This window comes from Melanotaenia boesemani, chromosome 6 (assembly GCF_017639745.1).
Source record: "Melanotaenia boesemani isolate fMelBoe1 chromosome 6, fMelBoe1.pri, whole genome shotgun sequence".
Classification (NCBI taxonomy): domain Eukaryota; kingdom Metazoa; phylum Chordata; class Actinopteri; order Atheriniformes; family Melanotaeniidae; genus Melanotaenia; species Melanotaenia boesemani.
This window is the reverse complement of record NC_055687.1, coordinates 3011213-3026166: the sequence shown is the minus strand read 5'-3', so window position 1 is coordinate 3026166 and position 14954 is coordinate 3011213. Positions and strand designations below refer to the sequence as shown.

Sequence of the window (14954 nt, the reverse complement as noted above, 5' to 3'; positions counted from 1 at the left end):
AACACTGAAGTGAGGATGGATGATGTGGAGAAGAGGGTGGCAGAGATAGAGGAGTGGAACAGCGGTGCCAAGGAGGTGCTTCTACAAACTCTGCAGGATCAAGAACGCATTCAGTCCAAGCTGGTGGACCTGGAAACACGCTCACGCAGAAATAACCTCAGAATCTTCGGGATCCCCGAGGGAGAAGAGGGACCTAACGCTTGTGAGTTTTTGGAGAAGCTCATTAAAACAGAACTGTCACTCCCTGACATTGACCTCAATATACAACGCCGCCACAGATCTCTCGGACCAAAACCTCCACCGCAGGCCGCCCCGAGATCTATGATTGCCTGCTTCCTCGTTTACAAAACTAAACAACAAGTCCTAACTGCCGCATGGAAAAAGAAAGAAATACATCTCAAAGGCAGAAAAATTTATTTTGATCATGACTACCCAGTGGAAATTATAAACAAACGTAAGGAATACGCTCCTCTGAGGAAGGTACTAAAAGAAAAGGGACTCCGTTTTCACACACCACCACCCGCGAAACTTCGTGTTTTCTACGAAGAAGGACCCACAACATACAACACCGCCAAGGAGGCGAGGGACGACATGCTGAGGAGGGGGATTCTGATGGCTGAATGTGTTGCCCCAGACACACCTGTCAACTTATCCCAGATTGACGTAACAACAACACCCCGCAAAAGCCTCAAAGAGAACTCCTGGGAGACTCGTGGATCCACTAAGCGCCGGGACCGGGCTACGGATATCGAGAGAGCAAGAGAAAAACTCCGGAGATTCCAACACTCACTGTCGCACGGTGGTAACAAGGTCTAGAGCACACCCGTGAGTAGATTACCAGAGACAATTGCGAGCACATGCGCGTGCGCACGGACTCATACAGACACTCAAAAGTTATGGTTAAATAAATCTAAGACACTCAGTATATGTATGTAAAATAGATAGATTGTCTCCCTTTGTTACATGCCGTTTGGATACAATCTTTGCCCTATTATGAACAATTTCTATGCAGTTGCAGGGAAAAATGGGCCCTTAGTTAATAATAATTATCTGGGGGAAGGGACTAGCTCTTACCCATTATTTATGTGTTTTGATAAGACACAAATGAAGATGCTAGTGAGCATCTGGAGGGGCCCTTCAGGAGAAGGATTCCCCTCCCTGTTCAGAAGTTATATTTACACTTCACTGTTGGAGGTCTTTTCTGTTGGTTTGATTTTTGGTTTTGCACAGATGTTCCCAGTCTACATGTTCACGCCTAGAGAGAAACCTAATGTATGTATGTATAAGATTCTAGGGATAAGATGGTGAAGGAAGAATACAAAGTAATTACCCTAAATGTTAACGGTCTACAAAATCCCATGAAAAGGAATAAACTACTTACTAAGATGAAAAGAGAAAAACATCATATCGTTTTCTGGCAGGAGACACACTTAGACGATAAGGAACATGAGAAATTAAAAGCTTTGGGTTTTAAAAACACTTATTACTCATCTTATAGAAATGGAGAAACAAGGGGAGTTGCAATACTAATTTCAAATAGAGTAACATTTCAACTTGTTAAACAGATAACTGATAAAGAGGGTCGATATATTTTAGTAACAGGATATATTGACCACAAGCTTGTGACCCTTTTTCAATGTGTACAGACCACCAGATAATGATGTAGTGTTCATTAAGAAATTATTCAATATAATTACAGAAGACAGTTCAGAAATCTTTATCAGTGGGGGGGACTGGAATATTCAGTTAAACCCCTGCCTAGACTCTACCAATACATCTAAAAGAATAAACCCAGAGACAACTACAGTCAAAAAACTTTTGTTTGAATCAGGTATGATGGACATCTGGAGGGAGCTTCACCCAAAAGAAAGAAAGTTTACATTTTACTCTCATCCCCATAAGGTTTACTCAAGGATAGATTATTTTTTCATGTTTAACCGAGACAGACATAGAATTAAAGGATGTGAAATAGGGGTAAAAGACATCTCAGACCATGCCGGAGTGTACCTCTCTCTCTATCTGGACACCAAAATCAAAAACACAACCTGGAGGCTTAATACAAGCCTGTTGAATGACCCGTTGTGTATAAAATACATTGAAAAGGAAATGGGTGTGTATCTGGAATACAATGATAACAATGAGGTGTCCCCAAGTACTCTATGGGATGCAGCGAAGGCAGTAATTAGGGGCAAAATCATTGCGTGGTCCTCTACCAAAAAAAAAGAAAAACTTCAGAAATTACAAGAACTAATAGGCAAACTTAAAAACCTAGAAACTAAACATCAGGAATCTGATGACCCTCATCTCTTATACCAGATACAAACAACTAAGCAAAGAATAAATGAGATATATGATGCCCATGAAGAAATGAAAGCTAAATTTATTAAACAAAGATATTATGATAATGGTCCCAAAGCTAAGAAACTATTATCTTGGAGGATTAAGAAACAACAGGATGAAAGATCCATTCACAAAATTAAAGATGCACAAACTGGTGAAACATGTCACAAATGACAAGAAATACAAAACTCTTTTGTGAATTATTATAAAACTCTATACACACAACCAGATGGTGCCGGTACCCTGGACATTGTGAACTTTCTCAATTCACTGGACCTGCCGTCCATTGGTTCAGAACAAAACAAGAGGCTGATGCACAAAATAACAAAGCAAGAACTGGATACTGCAATTTCCAAATTAAAAACAAATAAGACGCCAGGGACAGACGGTTACCCAGCAGAGTGGTACAAAGAATTTAAGCATGCAGTGTCACCTCTGCTACTGGAATGCTTTAACTATGTACTTAAAGGTGGTGAAACTCCAATATCTTGGAGGCAAGCCATAATCTCTGTAATTCCCAAGCCCGGTAAAGATAAATCTGAATGCGGTTCCTATAGACCTATATCAATTCTAAACTTAGACTATAGACTATTTACATCTATACTAGCAAAGAGATTGGAAAACATAATCCCAGAACTCATAGATGAAGACCAAAGCGGGTTTCTCAAAAACAGACAAACACAAGATAATATAAAGCGAACCTTACATGTAATGGATTACATGTCCAGGACTGAAGATGAAGCCATTGTTCTTAGTCTTGATGCAGAAAAAGCATTTGATTCTGTCAGATGGGAATATTTATACTTATTATTACAACGATTTGGTTTTAATAGCTCTATAATTCAGGTTCTAAAAAACTTATATTATGCACCAACAGCCCGAATAAAAGTAAACGGCAGCCTATCTAACTCAGTAACACTAGAGAGGGGTTGTAGACAAGGATGCCCACTAAGTCCAACCTTGTTTGCCTTATTTATTGAACCGCTTGCCCAATCACTGAGGGAGGATAATGATATAAAAGGAATTTGGATAAGAGGAACAGAATATAAAATATGCCTTTACGCGGATGACATATTGATTACTCTTTTCCAGCCTGACTTCAGCCTAAATAAATTATTGTCCCGTCTGACAACATTTGGTCAATACTCTGGCTATAAACTAAACATTGATAAAACACAACTCATTTCATACAATTATACACCTTCATGCCACATTACAAACCTTTCTAACTTAAGATGGGACAATAGCACTATTAAATACCTGGGTGTTAAAATTCCAAAAGATCTGTCTAATATCTACACTCTAAATTACCTGCCAATAACCAAAGGAATAAAGGAGGACTTAAGTAGATGGACTTTGTTGCCATTTAACCTACATAATCGTATAGACATAATTAAGATGAATATCCTACCACGACTTCTTTTTCTCTTTCAGTCTATACCCTCAGCAATACCCATACAACAATTTACAGAATGGAGGAGGATGTTTTCAGGATTTATTTGGAAAGGTCCAAAACCCAGGGTTAGATATAAAACCTTACAACTACCTAAAGAAGAAGGAGGGCTCTCCTTGCCAAATATGGAGAATTATTACAAGGCAGCACAACTAAGATACCTAATATATTGGTGCGACCCATATTACAGTGCCAAATGGAAGAAGTTAGAAATATCCCAGTTAAACATACCCCTACAGACATTAATAGGAGATAAGAATATGTACTCACAACAAAAAGAGCACTTAAACAGCTTGACAAAAACATCCTTTAACATCTGGTTTGAAGAATGTCGTAAAACTGGAAAACCAAATCAAATTGCTCAGATGGATACCATATGATAGTGATTTTAAACCATCACAGATTGATGAACGATTTAAGTTTTGGACCTTTAGAGGTATAACTACATATTGTCTGATTTCTAGTGTAGAAGAACTGAATAGTTTTCAAACACTGAAAGACAAATATGATCTAGAAAAACAGGATTTCTTCAGGTATCTTCAGGTCAGAGCCCACTTTAATTGTGCAATAAAAATAGGAACCGGTTACTCAGGTCTAGTTAACATACTGATAGATGCATACAAGTCAAATATTAACAGAAAACTGGTCGCTAGATTTTACCGATGCCTACAGTCCTATAACAAGAACTCCACAACTTATGTTAAATCTAAATGGGAGAAAGAAGCCAAAATAACAATTTCAGAAGAAGGCTGGATGAAGATATTGAAAACTTTACTAAATACCACAAGCTCAGGTCTATGGAGGGAATTTATGTGGAAAAATGTAATTAGATTTTTCATTACACCAAAAATAAAACAACTCCAGACAGCCAGGCTGAGGGAGGGACGATGCTGGAGAGAATGTGGAGAAACACTAGCAAATCATTTTCACATATTTTGGGACTGCCCAGCTATTAAACCATACTGGTTAGGAGTGGTAGAGGACATCAACTCAGTAATGGGTTACAAGATCAAACATGACTTTCACACAGTATATCTTGGAGACACCTCATCCTGTACTAAATCTAGTGACAGATACCTGATCAACATATTGTTGGTCGCCAGCAAAAAGGCAATAACAAGACATTGGCTGTCTAAAGATCTTCCAACTAAAACCCAGTGGACTGGAATTGTAAACGAGATATATAACATGGAAAGAATAACCTTCTCCCTGAACCTGAACATAGATAAATTCAATGACTACTGGAAGAAATGGAAGACTTGCACACCCTCATAATGAAAATGAAATATACATACAATGATACGACTATAAACCAAGCTGTGTGTTGCATATCACACTGATGTAGGTGTTGATGCTGTATGTGTTTTTTGTTTGTGTAGGTAATGGAACGGGAAATGTAGCTATCCTCTGAGGCTGATATAAGTAAACCTACTATCTAATCTTAACAAAGGGATACAGTTCATAACAATACCAAAATAAAAATTCACTTCACCCTATGTAAAAATCTACAAATGCCAAGCTATTCTTAGTCCACACTGTTATTTATTGATGGTTTCTCTTAACAGTCTGTGTCTGTTCTGATTGTTTCTGTTTGTTTACTGATATATACTGGTGTTGTTTGTATGTACGAAAACAATAAAAAATAAAATATAAAAAAAAAAAACCCTTATCATATCACTACTTTGTCTTGAATAATCAATAAATCTATCAGTGCCAGTTTAACTAAAGAAACACAACTATATACGTACTGAACATGAAATTAAATGAAAAAGAACATGGTATATATTAAAAATAATTAATACCTTATTAACCTCCCTACCCAGGTTCAGGAACCCCGACCTCCACTGCCTCTGGTTGGCTAACAGTAAAACTGGGATCAGCTGAGCCCCGTCCATACAGGCCGAGGGCGTCTAAAGAGAGAAAGAGAAAGCTGGTCTAAAGAGATGGACGGAGAAAGACAGAGTTCCTCTTTGGTTACCATGACTTGGCCTTTTATTAATGTCCCTGCAGAGGGCGCACGCTTCATTCAAAGGACATTCAGACCACCAGACCCACGGGTTTTCAGGGGGAGGACCACCAGTAGCAGTGGTCTCTGACGTTGTCTTGGTATCTACAGTTCAACAGAACAAACATTTCTTCAAAGATACCTCCAACTCTGAGACATGTTCTGGTTCTTTATTTCCACCTGCTGCAGGTTCGCTTTGCTGGTAAGATTGCCCCACACACACACACACACACACACACACACACACACACACACACACACACACACACGATAATCACAAAGATGATGCATATTGATTATTGGGTTATTAATAAACTGAACAGGGCCAGTACATACAGAGACAAATCAGCTGCTTTATGTAAACAGATTTATAACAAGAGGAGACAGAAATAAATGAGGACGGTGAATCAACAACTGACAGCAGTGACGTCGGTCAGGAGAGGCGTCATGATAAAAAAGAAAAACTACATAAAATAAATACTAATATTTTCCACTGGTCTGTGTTAAAAATGCATTTTCAGTATGACTCTACACAAAAATCGCAGAATTTGAGGATTTCCTGATCAAATCCAGGACAGAAATCCCGGGTGAGGACGTGGCGAGCTGGGCCTCGTCTGACTGGTGATCCAGTACAAACTGGGTTCATTACGCGTTTCTGTTCCTCAGCATATCTAATACGAACTTCACACAAATAAAGTTTATACAATTAGCATGATTTACATGATTACATTTAATTTTCCTGTTTGAAGGCATAAGAATGTATTTTTGTTATACACCACCATTGTTATATACCATTATATGGATTATACCATCCATTATTGACCCTTTCCCCACAATTTTAACAATTTCAGGTTCATCTACAAAAGATCAGAAAAGCTGAAACAACAAAATACTGCATTTTAAGGGATCTACACACGGCTTACAACGAAAAGATTTAAAGACTAAGTGTTGTAGTTTTTTATTATTAACGAGAATTATTTCCATTTTCACAAATAAAATAAAGGTTTCATAAACTATGTTTTAATTAATCTAGCTGTTGTTTAGGATATTTCAGTCCACGTTTGAAGTCTAACTGCTGTAGTTTTTATGAAGAGCTGTCTAATGTGGTCTAAAATGCTCTAAATTCAGTGGAATCGGAAGCTAACTTCAGCCTCGTGTATTTTACGTTGTTTGGGCCACATAAAACGGTGTTTTTAACGGCGTTTGATTAGAGAAGCACCAATAGACTGGTTTACCCCTTTTAGCTTGCCATACACGCGAGTATAAATTCGTCTTTATTCTTAAGGCGACGTGACGACGGGCCTGATTAACCCCACAGAGCCACAACTTCGTTGCACCAACAACTTTAACCTCACTAAGCACCAAACATCACAACCACACAATTCCCGGTAATATGACCGTTTACCGATTAAATTAAACACAACAATGTATGTAAATTCTCACCTTCCTTCCCCACGAGGGTCCCCTCGATAAACGAGTCTTTGTCCGATCCTTCTTCCTCCCCGTCGTTTCTCCCCAGCGAGCTGGAGTTGTGGAAGTATTAATGCATCAGAGTTGTAATGGAAAACAACAGGTGTACTGTCCTTGGTAAGCAGAATATTAATAGCCTTGATATTATAACATGATATCGAAATGATGTCAGCTAGTCAGCAGTCCCCTAAAAGGCTGCCTGTATGCCGTGAGCCTGTACAGGAATAGTGACAGGCAGGCTATTTAAGATGTAACAGAAGAATGAACGTGGTCTTTTGATCCTTCTTCCTTCCCGTCGTTTCTCCCCAGCGAGCTGGAGTCAGCAGAGGACAGAAACCAACAGTAGTATCCAGATACGTCGGAGTTTCAACTTCTCATCACACAATGTTGCAGAAATACCTTGTCTCGTGCTCCACCTCGATCTTAACCGAAAGTAGTAGTAGTCTTCTTCATAGATATATAAATATTATAAAGATCTTTATTATATTATCTATGACTGGAACAGCTTAATGACTCGCGCTCTCTCTGAAACTTTCTCAGAGAATAATTCCGTCGTTTTCTATCTTCCCTCCTGAAACAAGGGTGGGTAGGAACCAAAAATACCCGAGCAATAACCACAGTTACACAAGCAATAATTCAGTTTACATTTGTCTCGTAAAGGCTCTTTTTAGGCTTTCCCATCGTTTATGTTGGATTAATGTCATTTTAGTTTGCTTGCTGTCTAAAAGTCTTAAATAACTTGGATGTGAAACTGTTTTCACACTGAACAAACATCCGGTTTCTAATAAGTTTTCAGTTGCTTTATCTTTAATAAAATATAAATAATTGTTTTAACCAAGAATGTGAGCTGAATTTGGTATTTAATGCATTTTAGCCATTTGTACGGTGGCCAGGAAGTGCAAAACAATATTAAATCGAGTGAAACACATTTTTGCAATACACATTTACATCGACTGCAACACTTTTACAAGTTTACCAAAACACTTTTACAACGATAGGTGTTTCACCAAAATCGCCGATTCATCAGAATCTGTGACCACAGGGGGGCGATAGTGTACATTTTTCTGCGTGTACATCTTAGAACACAAGCAAAGTCTTGAACACTTTTATTAGAAAAACACATTTCTGATAGCTATCTGAATGTGTGACTTTACTGTACCTGCATTATAATGAAGTCAGGCTTCAATAAAAGTGTTTTCAAGACTTTGCTTGTCTCTCTAAGGCCTGGTGCACACATATGGATTTTTTTGTATCTTATGAGATTTTTTTATCTGTTTGAGACCTCACACGTGAAGATAAAAAACCTGCATTTTACACTGTTGATCGTACTGTGTGTGGTGGCTCTTTAGGATAGCTTCAACTTCACACAGCAAAGTCTGCAGCCCTTCTTCATCAACTGTTTGCTGCTTTACAACTGAGTTGAGCACCTTCCTTATTGTCCGTATTTGCCGCTCCCAAATACCACCAAAATGTGACGCTGCAGGCGGATTGAATATCCAAGTGATCCCTTTTTCTAACAAGGTGTTTTGAATCTTTGCACCATTCAAAGCTTGCACTGCTTCACGCAGTTCACGCTCAGCTCCTACTAGGTTTGTTCCGTTGTCAGAGCGAATTAGCTTGACCTGCCCTCTTCGAGCGATGAATCTGCGCAATGCATGAATACAGGAACTCGTATCCAGAGAGCTTGCAAGCTCAATATGTACAGCTCTCATTGTTAAACAGGTGAAGACTACACCATACTTCTTGATCATGGTCCGGCCTCTTTTAATTTCAAAAGGGCCAAAGTAATCCATACCAACATTTGTGAACGGTGGGTCATCAGGTACAAGTCTTTCACTGGGTAAATCTGCCATGATTTGATCTCCTGGTTTTCCATGCTGCCGTTTGCAAGTCACACATCTTGATAGAACTGTCCGGATGGCTGAATGTGCTCTTAATATCCAGTAATGCTGTCGCACCTTTGACAAGACATGATTTCTGCCGCTGTGCCCAAGATCTTCATGCACTGATGCAAGGATAAGAGACGTAATGCGCATATCTTTGGATAAGATTACAGGATGTTTTAGCTCTTCTTGCATTGCAGACTTATTCAACCTGCCACCAACCCTTAATATGTCGTTCTGCATGACAGGTGACAGTTGAGAAAGACAGCTCCCCTTTGGCATCAGTTTTCCTTCCTGAATCATGGTGATTTCTTTGTGGAATCTTTTTTCTTGACTGAAACGGATCACCGCCAACTCTGCCTCCACAATGTCACTCACAGAGATGGACTGACTTGGAAGGGAAGCCTTAAAGTCTGTCATTTGTTTCTCAAGCTCAAACCTTTGACTTTTTTCATCAAGCCTTCTTGCTTCAAGAGACGTTTTTAAGTCTTTTCTTTTTTGAGCCAAGAGCTTCAACATGTGTTTCAGTCTGAGGAACCATGCTACACCACGCTTCAGGCGATACCAACTTGAATATTGATGAATAAGTTGTGATGTTGCATCCATGTTCTCATTGATGCCAAGTGTGCAAACAGAAACTTCTTTGACCTCTGGGTCACAGCTGAGCGGCTGACTTATGCTCAGAGGGATATCTGGCCACTCAGATTCTGGCTTTGTCAGGAAGTCTGGGCCCTTGATCCAGGTTTCTGCCTTTAGAAAGGCATCCATAGTAAGTCCTCTGGAAGCAAAGTCTGCTGGATTGGCAGAGGAGTTCACAAATCTCCATTGAGACACCTCTGACGTGTCTCTTATTGCAGCAACACGATTGGCAACAAAAGTATGGTACCTTGCACTTTCATTTCGAAGGTACTGAAGGACTGAAGTGCTGTCGGTCCAAAAGACAGACTCATCCAGGTTAAGATCAAGTTCTTCTTTCATTATCATGTCCATTTTTGCGGCTACAACTGCGGCTGTGAGCTCAAGTCGGGGAATGGTAACTGGCTTTAGTGGCGTGACCCTGGCTTTTCCAATAACAAAAGCACTGTGAAGCTGGTTTTGCTTGTTTCTGGAGACCAGGTAGGTGACTGAACCATAACCCTTCTCACTTGCATCAGCAAAGTGGTGGAGCTGCGCTGATATGGTCTCACCAAAGTTGGTTGGTTTCAAACATCTCTTCACCTGAAACGCTGCTAAGCGTTGCAGTGTTGTCACCCACTGTTCCCATTGCAGAGAGAGAGTTTCTGGCATGTTGTCATCCCAAGCATGCTTGGTTCTGCATAGCTCCTGCAGAATCTGTTTCACAGGAAGGATGAGTGGTGCCAAAATCCCAAGTGGGTCATATATCGAGCTCACCATTGAAAGTACTCCTCTCCTTGTCAGTGGCTTGTTCTGAATAATGACTCTAAACTTAAGAGTGTCTGACTCCACACACCACTGAACTCCTAAGGCTCTTTCAACTGGGAGTTGATCTTTTCTTAAGTCCAGTTCCTTGATTTCTTTAGCCAAGTCATCTTCCGGTAATGATGCAAGTACTGCTCTGCTGTTGGAAATCCATTTAGTCAGCTTGAAGCCACCTGTGTTACATAAAGCCAGAAGATCTTGAATGAGAGCAACTGCCTGTTCCTCAGTCGCAACAGACTTGAGGCAGTCATCAACATAGAAGTTTTTCAGCACTGTGCTTATTGCCTCGGAGCTGAAACTTTCCTGATGATCTTCAGCACACTTCCTTAATGCAAAATTTGCACAGCTTGGTGACGACGTTGCACCAAACAGGTGAACCACCATTCGGTATTCCTTCAGTTCTTGGCTGAGGTCACCCTGTGGCCACCACAGAAATCTGAGCATGTCAGTGTCTTCTTTGGGAACTTTAACCTGATAAAACATGCTTTCAATATCTGACATGAAGGCAACTGGCTCCTGTCTAAATCTTGTCAGCACACCTATGAGGGAGCTTGTCAGGTCAGGTCCTTGTAGCAAGTGAGAGTTCAACGAAGTGCTTTGATATGAGGCTGCACAGTCAAACACCACTCGCAGCTTGTGTTTGGTGGGGTGATAAACCCCGTGATGCGGAATATACCATATTCTGTCAGACTCTTTATGAACTTCGTTCATGGGGACCTCCTCTGCGTAGCCTTTGTCCAGTTTGTCAGCCATGAACTTTTCATATTCTTGATGAAACTTCTCGTTTCTTAACAGTTTCCGTTTCAGGCTTTCCATCCTCTGTACTGCAACAGCATGGTTGTTAGGGAATGCAGCATTTTTCTCCTTAAAGGGTAAACCAATGCTATAATGACCATCAACAAATGTCACTGACTGTGAAACAGAGTCCATGAACTGTCTGTCCTCACAAGACATCTCCAGTTTTCCAGTTAGTTGGTGTTCAGGGAAGTCATACCTCATCTGCTGTTGAGTGAGCTCTTCTAGCCTTGCCACTGAAATCCTGTTTGCTGTAATCTGAGGCCACTCAGCAACTTTTTTACAGTGGTTGACTTCTCTTAACAAAGGCCCATTAATTGTCCAGCCAAACACAGTCTTTATAGCATACGGCCCATTCCCCTTGCTGTTAATTACCTTCCATGGTTCTAGCGCTTTTGGGACGTTTGCTCCGATCAGCAAACCTATTTCTGCATCAACCTGTTTAAACTGAACCTCTTTTAAATATGGCCATTTGTCTATGTCACTTTGTTGTGGGACATTCACTTTTTTGACTGGAATTTCTGTTTGCGATAAGACTTGAGGGAGACCCATAAATCTCTCTTCATCCAAGCTGCTGACTTCAAGCCCTTTGACAACATTTGTGTCGATGATCTCCTCCTTTCCCATGGTGCGGAGCAAAATGTTGCCACTTTTTCCTGTAACCTTTAGGTCTTTCATCAGCTGCTCTGTGCAGAATGTTCCGGTGCTACCTGGATCCAGGAACGCGTAAGTAACAACTGTTCTATTACTTTTTGCGCACCTGACCTTCACTGGTACGATAGAAACTGCACAAGGTGCTTCTCCGGCCCCAGTGCAACCACAAATTTCACCATCAGTTGGTAGCATTGAATGTGGAACTTGTTGCTTGTTTTTCTCACCTTCACCAACAGAGGGAGACACATCCTTGTTCAAATGCAGAATGGTGGGGTGCTTCCGTGAACATGTTTGACATGTGAGTCTTTGTTGACAGCCTTTGCTCAAATGCCCCTGTGATAGACATCCAAAGCACAGACCATTCGATTTGAGAAACTCAAGTTTGTCCTTGTGAGGTTTTTCCTTCAGCAGTCTGCAAACATCAATGTTATGACCCATTTTCTGACAGAAGAGACACTGTTTTTTGCTTGTGTAACCACTGTCTTCTTTTGCCTTTTTAACCTGCTCTGTATTTCTTGACACTGGTGTTACATCCGTAGCAAAGCTGTTTTTCTTCTCTTTTACTTTTACAGTGCTCTCCTTTCTTGTGTTAGGTTTACTTCCATCCCTGGATGGAGCAGCCTCTTGTATGTTGCCAAACAACGGATGAGACATAATTTTTGCCTGTTTGTCCACAAAACTAACCAAATCTGCAAACCTAGCCCTCATTCCGGTCCTCTCTTGGATGTCACAAGCAACCCCCCTCCACTTGTCTCTTAACTTGAAGGGAAGTTTGGAGATTACTGCCCTCATGTTAGAAGGACTATCCATTTCCTCAATATACTCCATGCTGTCTACTGTATTACAACAACTAGTGAGGAACACAGCAAACTCAGTGAGAGCTTCTCCATCTTCGGGTTTAATAACAGGCCAATTTAGTGCTCTTTCAATGTAAGCAGATGCAATAGTGTATTCATTTCCAAAATGTTTGTTTAAAAGCTTCTTGGCTTCTGCATAACCTCTGTTTGTGTGCATATGGGAACAACTTCGGACTAGAACTTTTGGTCTTCCGCGAGTGTATTGCTCAAGGAAATGCAACCTGTCTCTGTTATTGTCTGTTCTTTCTTCAATCCCATGCTCAAACGCTTTCATGAAGAAACCAAACTCTAACGGATCTCCGTCAAAGATGGGGATATCCAACCGTGGAAGGCTAGACACCTTCTGTTGCTTAACTAGAAGCTCTGTGATTTCGTTTTGACGCTGCATGACGCTCAGCAAATCTCCAATATTAGCAACTTTGTTTTGTTCTGTACTGGGTTGTCCATGTGAATCCATATCTGGCTGAGTGGGTCTGTTCACAACGTTTGAACTCCTTTGAGCTACAGCATTTTGCATGAGGTCTGGCCTTGTGCGTTCATCTCTGCTATTAGACTGCACGGATCTGAAGCTGCGCTCACTGCTTCGGCTTGCAGCAGTATTTAGATAGGTAGCCATTCCATCCACAGGTTCTGCACGAACACTGTAAGCTGGCTCCTTTAAAGTTAACAACACCTCAAGCTTTGCATCAGCCATGGCAATAGCTGTTTTCAACTCCAACTCCTCTTTTCTGGCCTTAAGGGCTGCCTCCTCTTTCTCTAGCTCTTGTTTTTGTTTCAATGCATCAGCACGTGCTAACAGAGCTGCCTTCTGAGCTTCAACCTTGAGCCTAGTAGAAGATGTAGTAGAGGACACGCTTGAAGATGTCACCGAAGATTCCTTGCTATTCCTCTTGTTATGCTTAGATGACACCATGGAAGCACTGTCTGCTGGCCCAATTTCAACATCAGCCGCTTTTGCCTCCTCTGACCGCTTTTTAGCTGCTTTCAGCCAACTCTCAACTTTCTCCACAAAGGATTTCAGGTAGCTGGCCTTTGGCTCAAACCACTGCACCTGATCCTGGTGCAGTTCCTCATCACTAAGATGTTCTTTAATGCTGTCATTTACTCTACAGAACTCCGTATATGTGTTTGCAAAGTCAGAGTTTATTTTAGCAGCAACGTCTTCAGCATTACCATCATCCTCCATAAGAGCTTCAATTTCCTTTATCTTTTTGGTAAGACAACCTAACTTAGCTTTCCTTGTTCCTTTAAGCTGGTTAAGCTTCTCCTCCAGCGCTTTAAGAGTAGGCCTTGACACTCTTTTTGCGTCTTTTTCAATCTCTGATGGCTCCATGGTAAAAGCTTCACAAACCCTTCATGCAACTTGGCACTTTTACTGATGAAAGTCACTCAAAAATATCCGAACTGGAGCCCTTATTCTTCAATATATTAAGGACACGTCCTTACTTTATGTAACGAGCCGTTTCGGTCCCGGTCCGACAGACGCCGTCTTCTTTTATCCAGCCGATTATTATTTTCCACGTGACCATTTCTCCTGCTCAGACACCGCGTGCGCCAAATTAAGCCCGTGCGCTGCGGTTATCTCGATAAATCCTCTAGTTCAGGAGCAGTTTTCTGACTTTTTGTAGTGGCTAAACCTTTCAAACAAAAAAAACTTTTTCTGGCCACTCTTGCAGGACGCGAAGGTTTCTGACGCGTTTAACTTGGTCCAAAAACTGAAGCAAAAACGGATATATAAAATGACTTCGGTTTATTACAAAAGCCAAGGTTTACAAAAACTGGTCACATCTCTGAAAACCTGTAGTGACGGTCAGATTAACAAAAAACGTTCGAGATAAAATAAAATATCAACCGTGACGACGACGGTCAGAAAACTGTTGCTCCTCGTCCTGCTCTATTAATTAGCCCTTTTTTCCCTAAGCATGCGCACTACTAAAAGCGGAACTGTGCGCCTCACCCTCATCAAATGCAGGACATTTTTAGGGAGCTTAATTTAGTGACCAAGAATAAACACTTAACATATAAAACAATACAAAATATAACCAAATGCCTCTTAA

General features: G+C 40.7%; 1 protein-coding gene across 1 annotated transcript in view; it reads right to left on the bottom strand.

Moving 5' to 3' along the window:
• Nucleotides 1-7318, bottom strand: part of LOC121641669 (gastrula zinc finger protein XlCGF57.1-like) — a 58599-nt gene extending 51281 nt beyond the window's left edge. Inside the window, exon 1 of the mRNA XM_041987947.1 lies at nt 7242-7318. The gene's annotated coding sequence lies outside the window, so the exon portion shown is untranslated. The remainder of the gene's footprint in view (nt 1-7241) is intronic.
• Nucleotides 7319-14954: the final 7636 nt, after the last annotated feature.